Source organism: Oryctolagus cuniculus, chromosome 19 (genome assembly GCF_964237555.1).
Source record: "Oryctolagus cuniculus chromosome 19, mOryCun1.1, whole genome shotgun sequence".
NCBI classification, from domain to species: Eukaryota; Metazoa; Chordata; class Mammalia; order Lagomorpha; family Leporidae; genus Oryctolagus; species Oryctolagus cuniculus.
In genome coordinates, this window is record NC_091450.1 from 60,524,723 (window position 1) to 60,538,251 (window position 13,529).

Genomic DNA, 13,529 nt, shown 5'->3' on the forward strand with positions numbered 1-13,529 from the left:
CAGTCATGACCTTTATCTGATAGAAATATTCTTAAAAAGACTTGTATGAAATAATTTGTTAATGCCGATAAAAATTTGAATAAGATAAAATGTGGAAGGAAGGATTGCTATGAATGAATAAACATTCGTCATCTTTTTATCTACCACTTATCTATAATTATCTAAATTTTGATCCATAATCTATCCACATATGTATGCTTACATCTAGATAGTATTATAGGAATGCCTGAGATTGTAATAATTATGTTGAAGAGGATTCTTGAACTATAATAGATATATTACAAGGAAACCCAAAATAGAAACATGGCCAAGCTCAGAGTCAGATGAGAGGAGTGTGGTAAGTAAAATCTTGCAAAGGTCATACCTAGGGAGGAAGAGAGTGTGGGAGTCTCAATAGCCTGGTATTTCTTATTTGGAGAAGAAAAACAACAAGGGTAAGAATAGATTTTTATGGCAAATGTACCAAATTAACTGTTTTTACATTATATATTACCATTAAAAAAGATAGTGATATGCCTCACATTGACCTCCCCCCCAAAAAAGTGTGTTGGGGGTGATGGCACCAGAAAAGAGACAAAATATGATGAAACATAAAACTAGCATAAATATTGATAAACTAAAGGCCAGTGGTTAATTACATATTAGATATAATTTATTAGAAATAGGAAAGATAGTTTCACATTACCTAAAATAATAGTTAAATAATGTTTAAAAAAAAGGTAAAAAATGGCAGAGACACAATAGGCATCAACATAAAAATATTAAATGTCTCTGTTAACATCTGATATGTGTAATATAATAATGAAGTTATTAAATATGATAAAGATATGATAAAGATAGACATTATGTGTTTACACAATTTCTAAATTAAATATAACAAATTACATGCACTACTCAAAATATCAATTAATTATATACAGTCAAAACTATTGAAAATTCAAACTGATAAGGAAATTAAATTTTGGAAGTGGAGAATGTAGTGTATTCTACTTTAATAATTAGGTAAGTAGTGCAAGATAAATATGTATTAAAATTAAGTCAAGTTACTAGTAACATTAATACATATGATTTTTGTATGCATTATTTGACTAATATGTATGATTTGAATATATCAACCACACTCACTTTTGTTTTTCCATGGAGCATTTCCACACATGGCTGTTAAGGCAAAAGCAGCAAATTCTTTGCTACTCCAAAATAAAAATACAAATAAAACTGACAACCATAAATTTCAGCACTCTTAAATATAATCAAGAAATTGAAGCATAATGTACATCCACTGATGAATGAAAAAATGTAGCACATATATGCACAGTGGATTACTATTCAGCAATTAAAAAGATGACATCGTGCCATTTACAATAATGTATATGGAACTGGAGATCATTAGAAACAAGCCAATCACAGAAAGAGAAGTACTCACTTCATGATCTCACTTCCATGCAATAATATAAAAAGATCAATGTTATGTAGATAAATAGTATAATGAGGGTTCACAGAAGCTGTGGAGAGTAAAAGGGAGGAGATGTATTGAAAAGTATTTAATTGGTACCAGTTATGGTTCCATAGAGGAAAGAAATACTGTTGTGTTTCACAGTGCGATATTATTGATAATGATAATTTATGGCATATTTCTCTAAAATGAGAAGAAATTATTTAGTATGTTCTCACCATTAAGAAATATTAAATATTTGAGAAGATGTATATGTTTACCCAAACTGGAAATTACAAAATAAGGACAGATATCAAACATCTCCCAATATCCCATAAACATGAAGAATTTTACATATCAGTGAAAACAAAAACCCATAAAATTTACATTATTATTCAATGCATTCTTTTTTTAGATTTATTTTATTTATTTAAAAGACAGAGTTATAGAGAGGTAGAGACAGAGAGAGGTCTTCCTTCCGCTGGTTCACTCCCCAGATGACCACAACAGCCCGAACTGTGCTGATCCGAATCCAAGAGCCAGGAGCTTCTTCCAGGTCTCCCATGTGGGTGCAGGGGCCTGAGGACTTGGGGCATCTTCTGCTATCCCTGGCCAAAGCAGAGAGCTGGATTGGAAGAGGAGCAGCCAGGACTAGAATTGGCACCCATATGGGATGCCAGCGCTTCAGGCCAGGGCTTTAACCCACTGCACCACAGTGCCGGCCCTGAAAACATTCTTAATACAATGCTTAAACCATTCACAAAATCATCTTCCCATCCTTGCTGTTTACTCATATCTCTGCTTGTTAATGCCCCCTTTGAAATTAAATGAGAAGGCTGATCAGTTATTCTTGTGGATTATAAAATGAAAGTTGATATGGAAGGTAAACTACAGCATGATGGCTAACAAATTATAGTATAAGGATAAATTTATTCTCTAATACAAAAACACATTTCAGGACATCAAATTTTAGTGCTTAAAATGATTTCAATGAAGGCTTAAATGAATCTTCAAAAATATTTACAAGAGGGAAAATAAATTAATGGTCTTGGAATTAAGCCTGTGTCTTGCATATCAATTATGGGAGAATACTCAGATTACCTGATTTTTAATATTTTACACTTGAAGAGAGAATATTTTATGGACGATTTGAGGCTTTGCTGTTTGGATTATGCTATATAATATAGAAAAAATGATTAGTTGTTTGATTATGTAGCGCTGTTTCTAAGTGGCTGTGTAGATGGGAAAGCCATTCAAATTACCTATCAGTGAATATAAAACATAAATTAAGTACATTGTGATAGCTTTATAACATTCAGAAGAAAAAGCAAAAAAAATTTAAGAAAAAGTAAGTTCATTCCTCTAATGCCACCAAGAATGGGCTAAGCCAAAGCTGGAAGCAAAGAACTCAATCAAATATGTGTGTTATGTATGCAAGTACTTGAGTCATGACTGCATTAGCAGGAAGCAGGAGCTAGAAGCAGCATCTGAATACTGCTCTCAGGCACTCCAAAATAAGACAGGATTCATAACTGGTGTTTTAGACAATAGGCTAAATGCCTGCTCTCTGAAACAATTTTTGTTTTATTTTTGAGTGAAAATTTCCAAGATATAGAAATCATGTTTATTATACAAAATATTATTTTTGAAATATTTAACAGTAAGTTCAAATGTATTATACTCAAATATACCATTTGATGTCAAACAAAATTTTTGACAGATGAGCAAATATATTCTACATATAAATCATTATTTGGTGGATAATGACCACCAAATGAGCCATATTACATTTTTCATTGTTTTGGCAAAATTTGCCTTTGAAAACATGTCACTGAGAATGGGACAATATATTTCTTGAGTAAATTCATTCATGGATAGTGGCAAAAAGGGGGACAATCATTCAAAATATTTATCCTGTTTTTACTTTTATTTATATAAGGGGAAAATGTCATACATTTCAAAGGTATAGGATTTTATTTATTTATTTATTTGAGAGTTAGAATTACAGAGAGAGGCAGAGAGAAAGGCCTTAACATCTGCTGGTTCACTTCCTAAACGCCTGTCACTGCAGGAGATGGGCTTATCTGAAGCAAGAAGCCAGGAGTTTCTTCTGGGTCTCCCACATGGATGTCGGGGCCCAAGCACTTGAGCCATCCTCCACTGCTTTCCCAGGCCATTGGCAGGGGGCTTGAGTAGAAGAGGTTCAGCTGAGACATGAGCCATTGCCCATTAGGATGCTGGGACTGCAGACAGAGGCTTAGGCTACTACACCATGCTGCCGGCCCATAAATACAGTGTTAAGAGCAAAAATACTCATTCTTAGCTCATTTTTAATTTTATTCAATACCTATCAAATTCTCTCTTCTATTGAGTCTCTTTTTATCTTTATTATGGATGCCAGTTCCCTGATTTTCCTTTATTCTATAAATCTATATAATCTTCTAGAGAATTCCCTTGTCCTGTCTTGTGGATATGTCAGCATGAAACATGCTCAAATCCTTACATGTGATTTGAGGTCAAAATCAACTTTTTCCAATCCACTTTCATTATAAAGAATTGTATCTACTCGTTGCTCACTGTTCTTCCGTAAGTCGCTAATGCATTTTAAATTTTTCATCAAATTTTGTCTTCCTACATATTTTTGTGCTACTAAAATCTCCAAATTCATATCCATCAGCAGAATGGCTTTTATCATTTATAAATGGAAATAAAAATAATTCAGTTTAATTTATTTTTTGATTTTTAATTTTTCTTAAAGTGTGTATTTCTTTTTTCAAGAAGTCACTGAGGGAACCAGTAATCTCAGTATGAATATTATCTCACATTGCAGTTCTGTCTTACCCAATATTGTCTAAATGTATCTCTCATTTATTGTCTTCAGTCTCATTATGCAGCTATAAGAGAGAAGCTAAGAATGGATAATCTATAGGGACAAGAAATTTACTGTTTTTCAGTTATGGATGCTAGAAAGTTCAATAGCATGGTGCTCACATCTGGAAAGGTTATTCTTATGTCATCTCATGAAAGGAGGTCATTCTTGTTATGTCGTCTCATGAAAGAAGGCAGAAAGTTTGGAGAGCATGTTCAAAGGACAGGAAAGAAAGGAACTCAACTTACCACCTATCAGAAAGCCACTGCTCTGAGAAAATCATTAATCCATTAATGACATAGTCACCTCTTAAAAATCTGAGGATTAAATTTCCTACAAATGAATTCTGGGGACACATTCAAACCAATCACTTATCTAGTAAAACTATTTGTTTCTTTTCCCCAATACTTTTTACCCATGTTTTAAAGAATCATAAAAAGGAAACTTGTCTTAGTTCTTTTTATAATTTCATAATACTACCACTATGTTGATCTTCTCAATAGAAATCTCATCTCAGTGATGTTTGTTGGTGCAGGAAACAGGTGGGAGTAGAGAAAGTTTGGAAACCTAAGTATTGCAGACCTCAGATTTAGGTTCATAATCTTGAAGATAAAAATGAGGTTTATGCATCACTCCTTGTATGCATAGTAATAAGGAGATTGTGAATAAAATTTTTATTAATGAAAGTGACTTTAGTTAAATCATGTAAAAGTGAGGTTTATTTTTTATAGTTTATACTTACTTTATAAAGTCCATTATCACAAAATTTTATGTAGATTACATAGATTTCAAAAAGTCTTTATAAAACTGGTTTATGATAAAACACAGTCATGTGAAAGCATAAATGTAATGCCAAAGCAAATAAGGCTCTAAATCAGGCTTCTTTAGCACTATTGCTCTTTTAGGAAGGATAATTATGTGCAAAGGGATATGCTCTTTACACTATATGATACTTAGCATCATTTCATAGCCTCTACTACTGCTGGGCTACCACAAGCCAGTAGCCACCCGCTTTTGCAGGAATAGCTCCCGAAAAATCACTCTAGACTTTGACCAATGTTCTCTGAAGCCCATTAGCATCCACCCCTGAGAACCATTGCTGTTAGTGCAATGGAATTCTGGAACTCTCTACAATCAATGAGAATCCTGTCCACAAGGCCAAGTTCTACCTTGGCAGAACTCATCATTTTTAATGTTATCTTCTATTTAGACTAGGTAATTGTTTTTATTGTTTTTTGTGCTTATGTTTCTTACAGTGTACCTGGCCACTCTTTCCAGTGTTGGAATTTTTCATGGAGAGTAATTTTAGGAATTAAAAAAGTCCTGAGAAATCAAGTGTCTGCTAAATATAAGACTAATACAAAATATATTTACATTTTTATCTTCAGATTTTACAATACACAGATTCTAAAATTTGGAAGGACTTTAAATTACAATGTGCACTTGCTCTTTATCAATATAAAGTAATTATTGATATTTGAAACTTTTTTCTTCTCTAATCATTTTTGAGTGCTTTAGTACATATAATGTGTAGTGTAATATGCTACAAAATACTTACTATGGCAACATAGTGACTATACGGTGACAATGATAAGATAAAATTTAAGCATAGTAGCTTTTATATTTGGTTGACGGAGTTAATGAACAAAATGTACTATGAAGAAAGACCTTGAATCAATTCAACTGTAAGAGTAGAGAAAACTTCATGAAATGTTTAAACATCCTGTAATCCTACTCAAGCCCTGTCTTTAAGGTTTCTCCATTTCATTCATTTTGAATATGACCATCAGATCATCCTTTCTCAATTATATATTTCATTGCCTTCAAATTCTTAAAATATTTCACTCCACTAATATAAAGGTTTCAAATATATGTATTCAATATATTCAAAAATATTTTGGCATTCTATCATCTCAGACTCTATTCAAAGGTAATATTTTTAGATTTCATAACTAAGGGAATTTTAATATTTGAGAAAAACAGCAAAATGCATACACTTAAAACAATTTAAAAGCATCATAAAGACAATCATGAGTGATTAATATTTGTCTTTTAGAACTGTTACCAGGTGCTTAGCAATAAATTTGGGATATTAATAAGACTGTGGATTCTTGCCACGAATTCAGAGAATTCTGAATACTGGCACAAATAAACAAGGTGGCATGATAAGTTTTAAGTTCTTTATTCAGTGGGCGAAATGCATAAGGGAGGGAGTGTCCTATCTAAAAGCGAGAGGGAAATCTGGATTCATACTGAGCACCAGGAGCCAGCTATGTGGAGGAATGTGCAGGCCAAGAAGCTTGGGGTGGGTGGCTCTAAGGCCATGTGCTCTGAAGACTCAGAGCAGCAAGGGTTTGCAATGGCTAAAGAGGGAGAAAAAAAAAAAGAGCCAGGGCCAGGCCCAGTGTTCCAGGCCTTTAATCCACTTCCAAAGGGGAGTGGTTAATTAGTCTGATTGGCACGTGGATGCACTGGTGTGGTCAGGTAGGGGCATGAGGTCACACACGGGCATGGTGAAGGTGTTGTCTTCCAGCTCACAAACCTTATCAATTTTATCCTATATGCCTGCCTACAACAGAACCACTAAATCTTTGTACTTGGTTCTTTATTGAACATCATTAATTTTTATAGATTTACATCTTGTATAACAAAATAGTTTCAGTTTCAATGGCAACATCTAGCTTGAAGTGCATTTATTAACTGTATATTTAGTTTCCATGAACCATGGCATTATTAAAGGAAATATATTTAAACAACATATTATTCTTATTTTTAAAAAATCCTTTACATTTTTATTTGTTAAATGTCTTTTTAATTGTTAATGTAGAAAGAACAGATTTTATGCAATTTATAGGTACAACTACAGAAACAACCACAATTCCATCATTCCTCTGCTCCTCCTTACCCCCACTCCTCCATTCCTTTCTCTCCATAAGTTTTTGAATCTAAAAGCCACAGACTTTGCCTTATAATATTTGCAACACAAGGAACAGTTCATGGAATTGCAGAATCAGCAATCACAGTGGAGCTTGTTAACCTGCAGAAATTTAGGTTGTTCTCAAACAAATAAATCAAATCTACTTTCCACAAGATTCCCAGATACTTCACAGGCTTATGAAATAAACATGCTCCTAGACCATAACCAGTTTTGCTTAAATAATGCACTGAAATGTTCTCATACTCTGACAAGAAAATAAAGCATGTTTTCTCTTTTTGTTTAGAAATACAACACAGCAATAAAGCAAGTTTGGAGAATGAAATTAAAGAACAAATACAATGCATAAAGAATTCCAGGCCAGCAGCGTGGAGCTGCTACCAAGTGGGCTCCAGTCCTCGAGAGTGCCTCCGCGCAAGGCAAGGCTCGAACCAGGCTCTTCGCGGAGGGGCAGCGGCAGGAACCGGTGGAGGCCAGCGCACCGCGGGCTGCATGGACAGTGGTGGACGCCAGGCAGAGGCGGCGCTTCTCTCCAGGCACACACGGAGTCCCAGAGGCTGTGGCTTCAGGACCCACTGCCCTCGCTGCCCCTCCCCGCGCCGCCGCCTCCCTGGTCACCGCGCCCAGCGCGCCAGTGCCCAGACTGGCCCTCGCCCCTGTGCCCCGGCGGGGTGGCCACCGCCAGAGCAGGCGCGAGGGCAGGAACCGGCCTCCGTGATGAAGTTCAAGCCCAACAAGGCGCGGACCTAGGGCAACGCAGACTTCTGGAAGCGTCGGCGAGACTGGGCTTCAGAGCCAGCAACACTCGCTCCCAACACCAGTGCGTCGTCCCAGGAGGAGGAGTGGAGCCCGGGAGGAGCCTGGCGGTGCTGCAGTGAGAGGTTTACCGGAGGCTGGAGTCGAGTGAAAATTAGGCAGACTCCTGGGCATATTTGAGAACCAAGCCCGAAAGCAGAGGACCTATGTTTGTGTTCTCACGGTCACCGCACTATCAGAAGACTGGGAAGATGCAATACAGAAAGGAAGAGACACTGGTCGACAGCACAGGCTGCAGGCAAACTCCCCGGTGTCATAAACCTGTTTTTGCAGAATTCCTGCGAACACTAAAGCCAGGTTGTCCCCCACACAGTGCAAACGCCAGTCCCTTCCCTCCAGGATAATAATGCCTTGTCTGCATGCCATCTGCTGTGAGATGGAACTGGGCAGACCTCTGCCACCACGTGCAGTCTCATGGTGGGGAGGGGGGACTTCATCTTCCTTAGCAAACCTCTGCATAATGCTTCTAAACTACCTGGATTTGCTACGCAGCGATTTCAAACAATTTTCGTGTTTTTCAGATGCCTTCAAATCGTCTTTAAAAAACCATTGTAAAATATTTAATAAGCCAAAACCATGTGGAAATATTTTAGATGTCTTCAATGCCCCCCATATTATTTTGGTTGTCATTTTTTCACAGCAGTAATTTTTGTCCACTTAACATGAGCATCGTTTAATTTTCACATCTCATTATTGTGGGTATATTTTCCCCTTAATTTTTTTGTTATTCATATCATTAACATATTCAACAAATCCTTCTATAGTGAGAATTAGTGAAAAATACATTTGAAATTAAGGAAACCATCCTTCTCAAAACTTGATTCATAAAACCAAATCTGTAATTCTTAAATTTGAAATGTGGGCTGTTTATGTTTGGTTCAATAACTATTTTGACCCCTGTGGCTCTTTGGGGAATTTATCGAATCTGTCATCATAGCTGCCCTCATGGCACTAGATAGCTGACACAGCTGTTTCACAGGAAGCATCATTCTAAAGAGTTGGTGAATTTTAGGGGAATACTGTTAGCAAAATGCATGTATGAGTACATCACGAGAGTTATTTAGCACACTCAATCACCATTTCCCTGTATAATTGTTTTACATAGAATACTGCAAAATGCTATTTCCCTCTATGTAAATTAAGTAAAACATATTTTCAGTTTTTAGGTTTAGTGATGTGGCAGGGACTATTCCCCTAAGATAGAAAAATCATTGGCTAGGGGCTGGTGCTGTGGTGCAGCGGGTTAACACCCTGGCCTGAAGCGCCAGCATCCCATATGGGCATCAGTTCTATCCCAGCTACTCCTCTTCTGATCCAGCTCTCTGCTATGGCCTGAGAAAGCAGTAAAAGATGGCCCAAGTCCTTGGGTCCCTGCACCCACATGGGAGACCCGGAAGAAGCTCCTGGCTCCTGGCTTCGGATTGGTACAGCTCTGGCCATTGCGGCCAATTGGGGAGTGAACCATCCAATGGAAGATACGTCTCTCTCTCTCTCTCTCTGCCTCCCCTCTCTCTCTGTGTAACTCTAACTTTCAAATAAATAAACAAATAAATTAAAAAAAAAAAGAAAAATCATTGGCTAAAGGCAGAAATGCTAGGGTCTTTCCAGTAGGGGCTTTCCAAGAACAAGGGGGTAGAGGGAATGTTCTGTTCCAAGAAAAGCCATCTTGCAACCTCAACAGTTTTTAATATACATATTTTCAGCCTTGCAACAATTATATAGGCAGTGCTGTAGCCCTAGAATATCTAATCAGAATATGTATAACCAAATATATAAAAGAAAAGTCACAGTTGGTGCCCTGTTTTGTTCAGTGCCCAGTCTCTGGATACAAATCCTGTGGTTCTGCTGGCATAAAATAGGGAATAAAACCTGCTTCCTGCTAAGAGCCTTGATGGCCTGCTTCTCTGTCCAAGTTTCCTGCTATAGTGGCACACCTTCCATGCTTACTAATAACTGGAGGATTGGGGTCTGACCTTGTACCCAGCCATGATGACTGCACTGCAGTGGAGAAACGCGGCCTTCTGCTGTTCAGTTGTTACAGACAAGGACTGCTCAGATCTCATTTTTCTAGGTGGTCAAAAGGTTCTATTTGTCATATAACTAACTTGTGAGGCACCAAGACATACCTGAGCTTAGGATCATCCTCACGTGCCTTTATCCATAGTCAAAGTATCCCATCTAGACCACAAGAGTACTTTGTGGGAGACTTCTGCACTGCCCTACCAGGTCAGAAAGGAAGGGAGAAAAAAGCCTCTGAGTAAGGTGTGTGGCGGGTGAGGGTAGGATCACTTTTATGTAGACTTCAGCTTTTTAAATTGATTTGCAGATGCAGTAGAAACTGCCCAACATTGTGTTTTTATAAACATGACCTTTTCCAACCAGCTACCTGCCACCCATGTTCTGTCAAGCACACCATCGTAGAAATCAGCAAAATGATCGTAGTACCCACTGAATAATTTTGCATGGTTTCATTTAAGATAATTGGTAAGAATCTTAACACTTTACATTTGGAAACTTCAAATAAAAATAGAAGTAAAATTTAAAAGAAGCGTAATAATTTAAAAGGTTAATCTTTTTTTAAACTTTTACTTATGACTATAAATTTCCAAAGTACAGCTTTTACAATGGCTTTTCCCCCCATAACTTCCCTCCCACCTGCAACCCTCCCCTCTCCCACTCCCTCTCCCCTTCCATTACATCAAGATTCATTTTTTTTTTTGACAGGCAGAGTGGACAGTGAGAGAGAGAGACAGAGAGAAAGGTCTTCCTTTGCCGTTGGTTCACCTTCCAATGGCCGCCACAGCTGGCGCGCTGTGGCCAGCACACCGCACTGATCTGATGGCAGGAGCCAGGTACTTATCCTGGTCTCCCATGGGATGCAGGGCCCAAGACTTGGGCCATACTCCACTGCACTCCCTGGCCACAGCAGAGAGCTGGACTGGAAGAGGAGCAGCTGGGACAGAATCCGGCACCCTGACCAGGACTAGAACCCGGTGTGCCGGCGCCGCAAGGTGGAGGATTAGCCTAGTGAGCCGCAGCACCGGCCCAAGATTCATTTTCAATTATCTTTATTTACAGAAGATCAACTTAGTATATATTAAGTAAAGCTTTCAACAGTTTGAACCCACACAAAAACACAAAGTGAAAAATACTATTTGAGTACTAATTATAGCATTAAATCACAATGTACAGCACATTAAGGACAGAGATCTTACATGAGGAGTAAGTGCACAGTGACTCCTGTTGTTGACTTAACAAATTGACACACTTGTTTATGGTGTCAGTAATCACCCTAGGCTCTTGTCATGAGTTGCCAAGGCTATGGAAGCATTTTGAGTTTGCCGACTCTGATCATATTTAGACAGGGTCATAGTCAAAGTGGAAGTTCTCTCCTCCCTTCAGAGAAAGGTACCTCCTTCTAAAAGGTTAATCATTAATCACTAAAAGGATATGAAGATTTAGCTTTTAAAAATATAGTATGAAATTCCATAAAATATTATTCTAGAAATAAAATAAGATTTAATAGTTGATTGAAATAATTTAATGGACTGTATAATAAGTATGTTAGTTAAATAATGATGAGTATATATATATGCTGAAAAAAATAATTTTTAAAAAATCATTTATTATTTTATTGATTTGAAAATCAGACAGAAGGAGATCTCCCAGCCTATTTTTCAATCATCAAAATACATAACCTATTATTAACTATAAACTATTTATGTTAAAATGCCACAAAGTAGTAATAATGCCTCAAATCATTACTCATATTTGTGGCATTATTTAGCATTGTCAGATGATATATCCATTAATATGTAGATGTTAGTTCTCCCCTATTTTCTTCTATTTCCTTATATTTACCTATATTTCTCTTTTCTTTACCATTTTACCCTCATCTATCTTCACAATTTTCTCCTCTCTTTTATTTTAGTGATTTCCAAAGAAAAGGAAAATTGCAAAAGTCTGTTCACAGACTGAAATTAAAAGGGATTATTTGTGGTGAATTTCAAAACAGGAGGTGTGCTATTTTAATGTACAATAAAATATTATTGACATTTTTAATTGATTCAGTAAAAGGAAAACAGGAAGACTCAGCTGAAAGATGGGAGTGAAATATCAGAAAGGAAGTGCAAACTAAGGTATCTTTCTCTCATTCCTATAAACTCTCAAAAAAAAAAAAAAAGCCTTGCCCTGAGCAGGTAGCAAGATAAAAATAATCATTGTTCCTATACTGTGCACTTTTTAAACAAATTCTGAATCACATGTCAGAAATCTATTTAAAATCACTTAATTCATAAAATCCTAAATAGCATACACCTGATTCTTTTAATATCTGCCTATCGGTACTCTCCCCTTGAAGGTTTTCCTTTTATCAAAAACAATACATCACACAACCAAATACATCCAGTGCAAGAAAAGTATTGCATAATGTAGAAGAATCTAAAGGACAATCTTGAGGAAAAAACCTACAGCAGACACTTGCAAATAAGTTGTTCTCATAGAGTAGGAGTCATATTGTAAAATATGGCTTAATCTGGTGTTCTTTGTTAAACCTCTATCATAATCATTCATACATTCCAGAGGAGATGAGATACTATAAACTTCTACATAGAAACTACCAGTGCTGATACTTCTAGACACACTAAAGGAAAACAGACTTGGGGTTTCCATGATTTTCACCCCTTTTAATCAATGCTATTATTTAAATCCTTTATTCAATGTCTCCCCACACATATTTTTTCTATATTTATGTTAAGCACAAACTAGAGAAAGAAAAGGCAGTTAAATGGAAAAAGATTTCAAGCCTTAAAAACTTTTATAACCTGAAGGCTGTAAATAAAGATGATGTTGGATTTGCAGTTTTGGCAGAATTAATCAGTCCCTAAACTCAGTGCAAAATGTTGAGCTCAAATAACTTAGGCAAAATAAGATACACTTGTGTTTTTTTAAGATTTATTTTGTTTATTTGAAAGAGAGAGGTAGAGACAGAGAGAGAGGTCTCCCTTCCACTGGTTCACTCCCCAGATGGCCACAAGGGGCGGAGCTGTGCCGATCCAAAGCCAAGAGCCAGGAGCTTTGTCCGGGTCTCCCACATGGGTTCAGGGGCCCAAGGACTTGGGCCATCTTCTACAGCTATCCCATGCCATAGACAAGAGCTGGATCAGAAGAGGAGCAGCTGGGACCAGAACCAGCACCCATATGGGATGCCAGCACTTCAGGCCAGGGCTTTAACCTGCTGCACAACAATGGATACACTTGTGTTTTAATGATAATCTGTTAAAAAAGAACTCAGAGGTGGTAGTAATGTCTTTCTACTTCAGCTGCTAAACCATAAGAGGAAGATAATATCTTCAAAGCACAAAGTTGTTATGAGTATTCTATGAGAATATATAGGGTACTTAGGACATCATTTTTTTAAAAATAATTTTTATTTTAGTATCAGAAAATGGGGTGATTTTAATAGTTGCAATTTTAGT